Raw genomic sequence first — 15,173 nt, forward strand, 5'->3', positions numbered from 1 at the left:
CCTTTAAACTTTAGCATTGTGCCTTAGTTGCCATTAAAGGAAGTTAGAAATAAACAAAGGATATCTTGTCAATGACAGAAAGGCTTTGGGACAGGATAACTCTATAATGTATTATAGTGTTGCATTTCCATCCAAGCAAATTGCAATTTTCCTATGACATACACCACTGACAGAGTAGGGATTTGATGCGAGTTGTGTCATCTTCACCCTTATTTTCTACGCAGAGCGTTAATGATCCTGCTGTTCAGAAAATTTGTAGGAATTTTATTTTGAAGCTTGTCAGAGGTTAAACTGGAATCTGGATATCTACTGGAGCCACATAATGTCACATGATGCCACAGTTCAGCCCTCAATTAAAAATGAGAAATTGTAGTAGATGCACCAAATCGTGACATATTACTTACTGAACAATGTTAAGAAATTATGTTCAACAGTGCTTGAAGTGTTTGGTAGCACCAGGGAGGTGATAGAGAAGGAGTCCAAACTCTCGTAATTTATTCAAACGCATGCGTGAGTTCTAAAGTGTAAAAATGGGATGCGTAAGCTTCCACATGGCTTTGAAGTTCCATGCTCCAAGTCGCTCTTCCACTGTGGGGAATTTCGGAGGCCAGGCACCAGTTTCACATTTATTAAATTACCGGCAAAATTTCAGTGTAACTTTATATGGGGATTGTATTAGGAATAGTGCATCAAACATTTTTTCAAATTTAGTACTACCGTAAATCTCTGTGTATAAGGCGCACCTGTGTAAAAGGCGCACCCCTATTTTTAAGACAAAAAAAAAAAAAAAAAAATTAAATAAATTTAAAATCAAAAAAAAAAAAAATCAGGAAGAAAAAAAAATCAGGAAATTCTTTTTGCTTTTTTTTTGTTTTTTTGTTAAAACCAGATCAGATCCCGTCTTATGTCAGAGTTCGGAAATACTTTCATTTTATTACGAGGCTAGTTGAAGTGCTTGTGAACTAAGTTAGACCTTTGCACAACAACAACAAAATCCAGCAGTCAAAACAGCACGTCCATTTGAACATATGGGACTACAATGACTATACAATGGTACAGGACATTTCTAGAATAACACCACACAACTTACCGACAATTTTATGTTGCATTGTTGATATGAAGACGAAAATAAACTGCATAACTTATTTTTCTAATAAAATCTGCCGGTAGATTTCATTTAGATCTAAATCTGTACCATATTGCCAAAAAGTAAAAGAAGGGACGTGAATGATCGTTTCTTACGAAGCTAGCTGCCACGCCACACAACGCAACTGCGCAGGTTAAAATCGCAATTCCATATTACACCGCACATCGTGGTAGGATACCAAATCTGCCCCCGTGTAAGTGAGCTGCATGATACAGGTGAGTGAGCTGAAGACACGGGAGAGCTTCGGCCGGCAAAGTGCTTTGTGAAGGGCATAATTTATCGAGACTAAAAAAAAAATTTAAAAAAAAAAAAAAATTAATATTTTTTTTAAAATCATTTTTGTAATCACTTTTTTTTTTTGCCGATGTTGTAGGAAGCATAATACGGCTACGAAAACCATGCTATTTTACTGCGAGTTGCAATTGAAGGCGTTGATTTGTGCTTGTGAACTTCTCACAAATAATAGTAACAATGTTGTTTTTAAAACTAAAGATGACAGACAAATTGTCCTCCAAGTTCAAACAGAAATCTGGACATTTTACTCACGGTACCCTGCCGGTGCTTCTCCGGGCACGGGAGAGCTTCGGCCCGCCGGCACAGTGCCATGTGGAGAAGAAAAAAATGGCAACCGTGTATTCGAGTAGTTGTCAACAGTGCGAGTACTCGAGTATTCGAGAAATCGTTGCAGCCTTAGTGAATATTCAAATTGTGGCATTAATGTTCCAACGGACAGCAAGCTTTTATTAAAAATTTAGATTTTCTGTCTGTAGCATAATTGACATCATTGCTATAATACAATCAAACACATGGCTCATACCTGCCAACCTGAGACAAGAGAAATTAGGAGTAAATTTTTCTGGATGGACTACGAGGTCGCGAACCACCGAAGGATTGGGGTAGTAGCCCGTAGATTGGGGGGGGGGGCAGAGATGCCAACCCTATAGGATGGCTGTCAGTAACATTTACCATATTTGTCCGTAACAAATGGGGGTCTTTCCGTAACGCAAGACACCGCAGCATAATTTTCGCGCAAAACGTACACAAACACCCAATCACTCTTACTGAATTTCGAACCTACCATATTCAAGTCCAAAATAAAGATGTGCATAAAAACGTTTTTAAAAATCTGTTTCCAGTCAAAGGATCTCCTTCTCGGGTACTCGCTCTTTTGAGTGAATCCATGATAATATTCAGGAAGAAAACACCTTGTTCAAGCGTCGAATGGCAAATTCGAATCCACAGTCAAATGGCAGAGCTCGTATTCTACACACGCACACGTACACTCACCAGTACCACAGACACACCATACAGCCCAGGCCGCTAGGCCCGGCGTTCATGAACAACAACACATCGTATACCGCACTGCACTTGCAATGCGCCCGCTGAATCACCGAAGTCTTCGCTACTATATTGCGGGCGCCATGCGCACGATCATCTACCCCCATGCTCCCCTCAAAAGGCACGAACGCACGTAGCATACGTAGCGGCCGTGTTGTTTTGGAATTAAACAAGATGGCGGCGGACGGACCATGTGCGCGAAAGTGTCTATCCAGTGTAGTCAAATTCAGTGAACCTATGAGTGAATGCGTGCGACATGCAGCGCTGTGTGCGGAGGCTATGTGATAAGGCGGCATTCGCTATATAAAGTACTTATGTTTATCGTTTCCCCGTAAGGCGTGATCTGGTTATCAGTGCTGTGTTATGCTTTAGTCTTATGCAACAGTCGTTTGTTTTAAAAATATTTTAAAATTACAAAAAATCGGAGTTTTGAGGCATGCAATCGGAATTCGGAGTGGGTATGAAAAAAGCGGAGTAACTCCGCCTAAATCGGAGTGGTTGGCAGGTATGATGGCTGCCCCAAATCAATCATGTGTGCAGTAATACCTAGAAATGCCCCTACACAGCTAAACAAAAAATAAAGAAGAGGGGGAAGAGACTTGACAAACAAAAATGTTCTGGAAACAGAAGAAATCCTCCAACAATTAATGAAAGACAAGAAGGACATAAACTATTGTATTGGTTGTGACATAAGAAGACACCATCTCAAGCTACAGAGGAAGCATATAAGTGAATGGGGTCATCACAGTATATATATACATGTATGTAGTTCTATGTGCTCTTACCTTGTTATCAAAAAGCATCCAGTCACCCAAATAATCAGAAGATGGGAATCTACAAATAAAAAGAGAAAAGAAGACTTGTTACATCTAGATGGAAGAAGCTATGTTATGTTTAGGTATAGAGACCAACCATGTCAAATCATGAAACAACTAGATGGAACTTCGACTGTGCGCAGTCGAAAATGATGCCTCCCCCATAGAGCAATTTTACAAACCAAAACGGAAGCAATTTTTAAAATTCAAGTTTGATAGTAATCCATGTGTCGGTTTTAATGATAATGCATTCACAAGCTATTTAAAGGCATACATAATGAGCCCCATGACCTTTGACCTGATGACCCTAAAATCTAATCAGTCCATTGGCTCTGCAAGATACTATACATGTCTTGAGTTTGGTAGTAATCTGTCTATTGGTTCTCACAATAATGCGATCACAAGCTATTTTTGCATAGATAATGAGCCCTGTGACCTTTGACCTTGTGACTCCAAAATCTATTCAGTTCATTGGTTCTGTACGATACATACATGACCTAAGTTTGGCAGAAATCCATCAATCGGTTCTTGAGATAATGCAATCACGAGAACGGGACGTACAGTCATAAGGATGTACGAGATGGACAACCAGAAAACATATAGGCTATAAATCAAATAACTGACAGACACTTACAAATATATACACACATTGTTGTTATGCAGAGGGAGGCAAGATTAAAAATAATTTTTAACATAAAGGATGACTTCTTAATATATCACTTCACCTAGTAACTTTTGTTTGTAATAATAAAAGCAACTTCTATACATATATTCAGCTGCACAGAAAATATGGCTGACTTCAAATCATCGGGTCATCACGTCCAGTTGAGTGGTCGCTAAAGGACGCAACATTTCAAAGACTTGCTTTGGGTATTCACAAAATTACGCATAAACTGGACCAGACCATTTGTAGAGGGGTTTATTACACAAACATTAACCCTGATATTTTGTGATGAAAGGGGCATTTTTTCACAGAAGGTCAGGTATTACATGACCACCAGACCTGATGATTAGAAGTAAGACGAAAATATACATGTGACGGGAACAAATCAGAAATGACATTAATAATCAAATGTAATCATAGGGTAAATGCTATATTTTGGCGGGAAAAATAATTTTGTGATTTTCTGTATTTGTTTTATTTTGGGATAAGATGGTACTGCTTCACTGAGCAGAATGCACCAAAATGCTTGCTACAGTGAGCCTATGACACCTGTTACCCAAGACTTAAGAGAAGGTTGAGTTCTGGGAAGAGGTGAAAACTAATTTGTGAGCGTTATCATTCTTATTATGCAAGTGTGGAAGAACATCAGATAAGACATGTTCCCTGAAAAGCATTGCTCTTCAAATGCCTTCATATTCTAAACATGTCATGTAACATCGTAAAACTCCAGGGTAGGACTTTTAAGCCATTTTTTTTACCTTGCAATACACACAAATTCTTATATGTTAGATGATCAACCTTTTCTGGTCGATTCCACACCGTTTCTTTCACATTGCTATCGCATGACCAGAACTCAACTTCATCTTTACCAGAGACAGGCCCAAAAATGGTCCCCCTTGTTGCACTGCCTTGCCAAGAGCTACCCGAGGCAGGTTTACATGCTGTTTGCAATGACGACCTTCGTCATTGCCTTGTTTTCATTCACATTCTGCCCCATTAATATTCTCCTCCTTGTTTTCCTTATCGTCCAAAAATCCCATTCGTTTTGCACATAGTGCTTGTGATTCCTAGTTAAGTGCTTTTCTCAAGTCCTTTTCCTTTCAAATTTCTTAGGCATAGTCTCTAGCATCTCATCCAGGTCACTACATTCTTCGATTTTAAAAATCACTCATGCATAACCGTCCAGGCGCCATTTTGTCAGTTTCTGGTCCATTTTAAGGCCTTTCTTTCTTCCTTCCCATCTCCACTATCCTAGATCCTACAAACTTCTAACAAATTCCTCTAGATAGTCTAAGAGATGTTCTTTCATCTGCGACGTATGACTTGACCTTCAAAATGCCATCTTCGTACTCAAAATTCAAATCTGAAACTGACTCCGTCAAAAATCTCTCAAATTTTTGAAAAATGGACCCCTAAAAATCTGAAAGTGCCATAACTTTCTCATATAAATTCCGTTTCGTGTTTAAATCTCACATTATCCTTATCTCATAATTGCACATAGCCATGCCAAATTTCATGCTCCAATGACTATGCAAAACATAAATAGCGCCCTCTAAAGTTCTGGGAATTGGCTTTCTTTCTGTGGCCGTATCTCCATAATGGCTTGGCAAACCCGTACCCTTTTTTGGATTTAGATACTTGAAGATATGCCCTTTCCAGCCATATACAAAATTATGTACCCTAACACTGACTAAATTTGAGAAAAATGCCCTCCAAATTTGCCATTTTCGAGAAAATTCCAAAATAACTTCATCTTGCTCTAAATGGCAATCTTTATGCCTATATCAATGAAACTTGGCGGATATATGTATCCTTATACGTGACAACTGTTTGCCAAGTTTCATAAAATTCGAATATGTCAGCGCAAAGTTATCGCCAAAAATGATGAATTTACTATGCATTACGTAATAGCGCGTTTAATGTTGGGAATACATTGCGCGAAGATAACAATGGTGTCAAACTGACCGCAATGAAGAGCACTTTCGAATGATACCAAGTATAGTATATGTTCACACAGAAAATTGTGAATAAATCGCATTTGAACAAAGGTCACTACACGAATTCCGCCGAGTTTCCGCCCGAATCTAACACGTATCGGCTATAACGTCATTTTTTCAGACTGCTTTTCGCCCCTTAAACGTCCTTTTTTTTCCTTGAAAATTTGCAGTGACATGCCGAGTTCCAATACGCAGGGCACCTCTTGGCCAGATTTTTAAAATTGGTCAATGGGGCCATTTAAGACGCCATTTTGTCCTATAAATCTATTTTACATCACGTGTTTCGATAGGATTATCATAGAAAAAAAGAGAGTGATTTACAATAACAATCATGAAATTCTCTTTCTAACGATACCAAATACGGCCCATAAAGAGACATAAAGAGAGAGAGAAAAAACAATTTAACTCTGGTCATAATACAGATCCTGTACGTTTTCCGCTCATGCATTACACGCATTGTCTATGGGGCATATCGGGTTCATGCTTTTGACCCCCAGATAGATCTTTATTGCAATGACGAACATGCACCATATCCCCTTGGTTTTTGCACGCAGTGCTTGCGAGCCCTTGCTACGTCCTTTCCCCTATCCCAATTTCTTTCAAACTTCGTAGGCATAGTCACTACCATCCCATCAAGGTCACTGTTGAGGCCTTTCTTTCGCCATACCTATCTCCAATATAACAGAAGCTACAGACTTCGTACAAATTGCTCTGGATAGTCCGACAGAAGCTCTTTCGTTTGACACGTAGAAACATATGGCGTCATTGCACGCACATCGTTGTGACACGATTGCATTTCTAGTTTCTACTTGCAGTGCTGTAGGAACCCCAACGTAATGTTATCTCAACATGTGCATGCCAGTCTGTACGCAGAGGCAGAGACTCTGTGTCACTGTTAACAAGATTCAATAGAGCATTGCCTAACTTGTACCGTAAGTCTCTAATTAGGTCAAATGGCACAAGCTGTCTACTTTGTACAGTCTCACCCTCACTGTTATAATCATGGCTGTGTTATATGTTACACCTTTCAAGGGTTTGTGCCTGGAGACTACATGCTACACTCAAACCCAGGAAGATTTGGGGTAGGTTACCATTTACACCAAATCCAAAACCACCTCGGGACGCCAGAGACTGTAAGACTAACAGTGTGTCCACACACACACAAAATTATCCCAAAACTCTATCAAGAAACGTTGAATAAAGAATCATCGTATAAATTCCAGGGCGTCCACACACAAGAAACGTTGTATACAGAATCATTGTATAAATTCCAGAGCAACCACACACAAAAGAAAGTAATCCCGAAACTCTACAGCGAAACGTCGTATAGGTGCGCAGTTTGCTACTGCGGTCATGAAACGGAAGCGGAAATGAGAGGTCAGGACTCCTTTCGCGCACTGCCCAGTTATACCCTTGTAGTTCGACTAGTTATAATAGTTACTTCCACACACAACACATTCCGTGATTCTTTATGGAGTTCTAGTTCGAAATGATGCCCAGACCGCTTTTCGTTATATGACGTTTCGTTATACGACGTATCGTTAGTAAGCGTCCACACACATAATTTCATCTTATAACTATCCCGAAACGGTATAAGTCTTTCGGGATAGTTATACAAAGAATTTGTTCTGTGTAGACACTGGGAAAATCGGGAGATGGTACAAGATAGGTTTCAATAAAAAGTGATCTCTGGTATACTATAATAAAATGGTGCCGAGATAGGTCTCTGGGCACCCAGAGATAGGTTTGGGTCAGGGTCTAAGCAGGTGTATTTGATAAATGACACAGTCAGGAGCAAGGAAATTAAATCCATTGACATATGTAATTTATAGATAGCTTGCGAAGCATGGTGCGGCTCAATGCGAGGAGTATCATGAGACGGCAAGTACAATTACAGCCAAACAACTCTAAAATTTTGTAGTCCTAATCAATGAAACCCATATTGCCACAATACCATGACATATCATATGAGTTGCTTTCCTCTTTGCTCTGTACCTATTATTTCCTAAGTTTTCATTTGCTTTAAAGGGATCATTTAACAATGTTAAATCTGAGATGCACGGCCCTACAAGTTATCAGTGTCTGTGATATGGTGTTACATTGAAGCCCTAACAAAATTGCGCTTCAAAATAGTCAAGAAGTAGACTGTAGTGTTATGAAAACCGTTCGGCAAATGCAAAGATTTGATTTCGATTTTCAATCATAAATATCTTGATAATCAGACAGGTGATCGGCTTGTAAAAGTCATGGAGTTCCTGACTGACCTAAAGGTTTATAATTATCATTGCAGCGTGAGCTAAATCATGGATTTTTTTAAAGGATCTAAGACAAGGTTACAGGATCCCTTTAAAGGTAAAGACCAGTTTTGGAAACGCCCCCCTCTCAAAAAATGAAATGGAAGCTCTTATTACCACTCATGTGAAAGAATATGTTTTAACTAATACGTGATCATACAAATTTTGCAGAGAAACCGCCTACTAATTGATACATTTGGTAAATTATTATATCGATTGAGACCTGATAGATATAATGCATGTGTCGCGCATGTGCGGGGGTAGTGCCATATATATCTTTCAGTTCAGTTCAGTTTATTCTTTCTGTGTACAGTGCTTGTAACTTTTTCAAGACTGGGCCACATTTCTTATCATTTTGATGATTCCAGAACCTTGCAGTACACACCAATATTTATATGCTAGATGATCAACCTTTTTCTGATCAATTCCACGTTTCTTTCACAATGGAATCGCATGACCATAACTGGTCTTTATCTTTAATAGGGATTTATGTTGGTATAGATTTGCTTCATTCAGGGGTTATCTAAAAATATATTAAAAATGATTATATCAAGGATTCACATACCGGTACATGTATAATTGAAGATTTCCTTCAGAGAAAATCAGAATTCATTAACTTTTTATTGCCAAGCAGATGGGATGGAATCTTGCTAGATATGTCGGAGTTGCCAATTGGTGTTTATCTGATTGCAACTTCAAAAATTCATAACTTCCTTATTTCTAATATGATTTTGCTAAAAACCTTCACTGATCTGAAACATGTAATTTAGGCTTCTACAAACCTACTAATTGTTTACGTTGGTAGAAGCTTAATAACCTGTTCAAACACAAAAAGTCAATCCAGAAGTAGGATAAGGAAACGCTGTATAAGGCCAAATAAAAAACAAAACATGTTTAGCGACCTGCCTTTTTGAAAAATAGGAAGGAGGAGGTCCTTTTTTTTCTTCAAAATGGCCGCTCAGTACATTTTCCCGACAGTCTCGCCTGCATCACGCAATTCGATATGATGAAAAATTGAGGTTGGGACATTATTTCTGGGCAGGATGGCCCATTAACAGGCCCCCCAAAATGAAATCCTCTGAATATAATCAGCATTTTGAAGTGAATATTGACTAAGAATTATTAGAAGAAATATTTACTATTATTTGGATCAATTCAAGATTGATAACTTTAATGAAATATGAACAAATAACAAAAATGGATTTACTAATTCTCATATTAAGTTGTGAAAACGTAATTCAAATCTTCTGACCTAAAACGACCTTTGACCTTGACGATGTGACCTGGAATTTGAGTCATATGATTTTTGGTACTTGATAACCCTCGGGTACAAGTTTCATGGAATTTGAACAAACACTTTAGAAATTATGCTAAAAATTCAAAATATTGATGTTGATGTCACAACAAAGTCTAAGTTTGCAGACCTGAAATGACATTTGACCTTGACTTTGTCACTCTAAAGACTAATCACATGATTGGTGATACTTGATAACCCTTATGTTCAAGTTTCATGGAATAGGAATGTATACTTTCAAAATTATGATAAAAATTCACAATTTTAACCTGATGCCACAACAAAGTCAAAGTTTGTTGACCGTAAATGACCTTTGATCTTGACTTTGTGACCTGAAATTCTTCCCGCATGATCGGGGATACTTGATAACCAATATAGTCTGAGTCTCATTGAATAAGAACTTATACTTTCAAAATTATATTTTTAATGATGCCACAACATAGTCTAAGTTTGTTGACCTGAAATAACCTTTGACCTTGAATTTGTGACCTGAAATTCTCCTCAAATGATTGGGGATACTTGATAACCCTTTAGTCCCAAGTTTCACTGAATAAGAACTTATACCGTATTTGCCGGCGATAAGGCCGCAGCGCCGCATAGGCCGCACCCCAACTTTGACATTTCAAAGAGGGAAAAAACGAAAAACAAACAAACAAACAGACAAAACAAAATAATCGTAATTTTCTCGTAAAACACTATATTTTGTTTAAACTGATACCAAATTCATTAATATTCTTATAATTTACCGGAAGTTTAGCTCAAAAAGTGATCGCAGGCAGATTTGGTGTCCGATATACCCCTACCACAATGTACGGTGTAATGCGAAATTGCATGAAATGGAAAACAAAATGGCGACTTCGGATGGATGCTTCGCTGCAGCTCCGTTAAACGGTCCCTTCCTTTACTTTTGCAATGCATTGGCACGAACTTAGATCAAGATATATCGGAAAATGTTGTTTAAGGAAGTTATTTTCGTCTTCATGTCAACAATGCAAGATAAAATTGTCGGTAAGATGTGTGGAAATGTCCTGTACCATAGTGGTATAGTTATTGTACCATTCGAAGTCCCATATGTGCAAATTTGTGCTGGTTTTGACTTCGTTTTTTTTTTTTTTTTTTTTACTTTTTCGCCGCAAAGGCCGCACCCCGACTTTTTTATATTTTCTCTTTCAAAAATACTACGGCCTTTACGCCGGCAAATACGGTACTTTCAAAATTATATTAAAACTTCAAAAACTTAACCTTACGTTCAGACTAGGAAACTTTAAATTACTAAAAACGTTATTATACAAGAATCTTATAGCTTTATGATGAATGATGGTAGCCTGAATGCAGTGTTGTTGTTGGAGTTCGTTTAGTTTACATTGATACTACATCTTCAGAGATGCCAACCCTATAGGATGGCTGTCAGTAACATTAACCATATTTGTCCGTAACCGTACCAAATGGGGGTCTTTCCGTAACGCAAGACCCACCGCAGCATAATTTTCACGCACAACACAGACACCCAATCACTCTTACTGCATTTCGAACCTGTGCATAAAAACATTTTTTAAAAATCTGTTTCCAGTCAAAGGATCTCCTCCTCCGGTACTCGCTCTTTTGAGTGAATCCATGATAATATTCAGGAAGAAAACACCTCGTTCAAGCGTCGAATGGCAAATTTGAATCCACAGTCAAATGGCAGAACTCGTATCCTACACACGCACACGTACACTCACCAGTACCACAGACACACCAGCCCAGGCCGCTAGGCCCGGCGTTCATGAACAACAACACACCGTATACCGCACTTGCAATGCGCCCGCTGAATCACCAAACTCTTCGCTACTATACTATGAATGGGTATTGCGGGCGCCGCACGCACGATCATCTACCCCCATGCTCCCCCCAAAAGGCACGACCGCACGTAGCATACTAGTATCAAAACAGTAATAACGGCGGCCGTGTTGTTTTGGAATTAAACAAGATGGCGGCGGACGGACCATGTGCGCGAAAGTGCCTATCCAGTGTAGTCAAATTCAGTGAACTTATGAGTAAATGCGTGCGACATGCAGCGCTGTGTACGGAAGCTATGTTAAGGCGGCATTCGCTATATTGTACTTTTGTTTATCGTTTGCCCGTAACCTTTTGATTGTTTACCGTAACGCCGTAACAAGAGCATTAAAACCGTAACAAATACGGCGAAACCGTAACGGTTGGCATCTCTGCATCTTTTAAAGCAGAATCAATGACGAAAATTACTACAGACAAATGCAAATAGTGCATATTTTCTAGTCAATAATGAAGCCTGTATAAAATTTTGTTAACCAGATCAATGTGTCATAAAACTACCTACATTTAAATTTTTCAATGAATTCATGTCTTGATTTTTCAGCTGACTGGTGTGATTTTCACTCAAATATCAATCCAATAATAGTATAACAAGAAATATGCACACAAAAAAAATTAATCAGGGAAACATCCATAATATTATCAATACTCTTTACTTTTCAATACCTGTCACATTGCATGTAATTGCGGTGCACGTAGGTTGATGACTCATGTATCTTATGGACCCCCAGCCATACATTATAAGAGCAGAGACAGAGTTAATTTCAAACCTACAGAAATCTGTACTACCAAGCTCCAGAGCATTATGTCAAGCCAATCTACTGTCTTATACTGATGCAACCATGGTCCAAATAGATCTACAGCACAGACATTGGTAAATATGTTCACACACACACACAAAATGACTTAAAGCACTGAAATTACAAGTGAAGTAGTAAGGTAAACCTCTCACAGGTGGTGAAGTGGTCAACACACGAACTTGAATGCTTGGTACAGAGAGAGGTGGGTAGGGAGAAGAGCTCAACAACAACGATGATGTAGGATGGATGGGCATGTGTGGGGTGAGTTATTACAAGGTCTACACAGTGAGACAGAGAAAATAGGCATACCGATGGTGGATACGAGCTCTCATCGCAATCAAACTTGCTTTAAGGTGGAGCCTGAACTAGACAGCGAGCCAGGCAATACCCTTACTCATCTACCTCTCTCTTAAATCAATATCCAAATTAATTTGGCCTGCAATCAATGCTTGCTGAGTGCTTAGTCCCAGCTAAAGCCATTACTGATGTAGACTAGCATGCTAATGAGCACTGCGGGTGCATCCAGCTTAATGCGCTCATTACAGCTGTTATATCACTGACAGATGAGCTTGTGAGGGGGAAAGGAAGAGAGGGATAGGAGGGGGTGTGTGTTGAAGGTACAGAAAGATAGTGACAGAGATATTTTTGTAGAATACAGTGTGGCAAGAGCAAGCAAAATAGACACACACAGAGAGAGAGAGAGAGACTAGAAGAATGGGTGATCGAGAGGTTAATGGTATTACACAAATATACAGGAGAGAGGTAATTAAGACTGAGAAAAAGAGACAGGCATAGGGATGGAAATGTTTCTACAGTGAAGAGGAAGGGAGAAAGAGATAAAACAAAAGGGGAGAAAAATTAAGAGGCATAGACATAAACTACCAGGGTATAACAAGTAATCAAAAGAGGTACATATAACAAATAAAGATAAAAAATCAAGAAAATGGTTGACTTGGTTACAAATTCATAGCAAACCGGCAGGGGCCCTACTTTCTATGCCATCTTCTGAATCCTTTCCAAATTTGAAAGGTGATACATATTTAGGCAGCTGGTATAACCATATGAAAAATGATTAGGCGCACCGTAACACACACTGAATGTACATAGGCTTTAAAACGCATATATTTAGTGTCAAATTACATCATAATTTTAGCGCAGAGTAAATTTCCTGATACGATGGACATGAAAGCAGTGGGACCCACTGACAGAAAGGCCTCTGTTTGCAATGGCTACAAAATAAGCACATTCCTGATATAAGCAATAATGAGACTTACAGCCTGTTCAGACTACTGTAGAATTATGAAAAACTCATGTAAAGAAATGTGTTATTAAGAATCAATGTCAATGAAAGGAGTATACAGACTAGAAAACATCATCGTTTAAAGAAACTGATTTTAAAAAGGTCAGTTGACATGACAGCTGGGCAATCATCAGTGCGCACTCTCGATAAGTTATAAGATGCTTGTTATATACAACGCTCAGACTAGAGCGGGACCCAGGTTCTATGAGATTTCATTCAAAATGATGCTCAAAAAGCTAAAAAAAAAAGCTTATGGACGTTCAGACTAGACAAAAATGTAATTACTTATGGTATATCTATAGGAGACTCTTATAGCTCCACAATGAGTGCTGGTAGTCTGAATGCAGGTTAGTTAACGGTACTATACTTGTATGAGGTGGTCGGTGAGGAGGAGAATAATGATGATGATGATGATGATAAATAATTATGATGAATATAATGTCACTTTACCATGTTTAGTACTCTGACTGTGTCCATGTTGTAATTTGACTGACTACGCCTCTATATGAACATGACATCAGAACAACAAGCCGACGCTCTGTAGACGTCATGTGCTTATTCATGGAGCTGATTTTCACTATTTTGTACTACGACTAAGGCTGTGCATAACCGTGTAATGAGGTACTCGAGTACACTCCCAGGCTTACAGGCAAATACTCGAATATTCGGACTAGGATTGAGTCGGTACGGTCGATCACACCGGGACCCGACCGTTGCCCTCGGGTCCCGGTTTCGTTTTTTGAGAACCGACGTTCCGAAAAAAATAATGAAATATGTAAGAAATTGCAGTTTCGCACACCACTAATATCAATCCACCTTAAAACTTAAGTATTTAATTGTTACCAATCATATTCTAGCTCATCCTGAATCAATCCGACTGCTTATATAAATTTAAATATGGGTTGCAAAGCAGTTCACCCAATGGGGTTTTGTTGCCAGCTCGCTACTGTACAGGCCGGGCCTCTCGGCAGGATTAATAAATCAGGTTGAAAGAAACATTCATGATTGAATAATAAAACGACTTTCTAAAAATAACTTCTTTACAACATACCGATCGAATAATTTTTAAAAGACAAAATAGATATTTTTTCTTTGATTTTGAACACCGCATGCTTCTTTTAAAAGCTGAAAATTACTTGGTAATCACAAGAAGTTTCGATACGGATAGCTGTTGCAAGGCAAGTTCAGACTAGTCTCGGAAAAATGCGCAGTGCTCCTCGTTAGCTGGAATGCGTGCCAGAACGAACCCAAACAAAGACGTGATTGTAACAAGAAAAAAATCATTAAAAACTACGAGAGCACAATTGGAAAGACAACTCCTCAAAATTATCGTAAGCAGATACATAACTTGGAGGAAGAATACAATAGTCGTCCAAGAAAAGCGACATAAATAGTGATATTTAAGGAGTTACTATAGGTACAATCATTATCGGAAGGGCCTAGCTGCTGCGATATCCGAATTACACGTGTTTAAATTGAACGAAGCTAGAAACCAAATACCGCCCTCTGCGGTAAAAAGCAGTATAACAAAGGAATCGAGTATTTGCAGCGGGCCCCTTGCGATAAAAATCTACCCAGTTACTCCTCGATTATCACAAATTCTGTGGCATTTCTTGGGCGATCATTGAATTCTTTGTCCAAGTTATGTATCTGATTATGGTAATTTTGAGCAGTAGTTGTCTTTCCAATTG

General features: G+C 38.7%; 1 long non-coding RNA gene across 1 annotated transcript; it reads right to left on the reverse strand.

Moving 5' to 3' along the window:
- Positions 1–1,496: 1,496 nt before the first annotated feature.
- On the reverse strand, positions 1,497–14,508 carry LOC115919408. Its single transcript, XR_004061833.1, has 2 exons — positions 14,326–14,508; positions 1,497–3,319 (listed from the first exon to the last, which is right to left on the reverse strand). It is a non-coding gene; the product is annotated as an uncharacterized LOC115919408 (long non-coding RNA).
- Between the last annotated feature and the right edge of the window lie 665 nt (positions 14,509–15,173).

This window comes from Strongylocentrotus purpuratus, unplaced genomic scaffold (genome assembly GCF_000002235.5).
Source record: "Strongylocentrotus purpuratus isolate Spur 01 unplaced genomic scaffold, Spur_5.0 spur5_scaffold_6, whole genome shotgun sequence".
NCBI classification, from domain to species: Eukaryota; Metazoa; Echinodermata; class Echinoidea; order Camarodonta; family Strongylocentrotidae; genus Strongylocentrotus; species Strongylocentrotus purpuratus.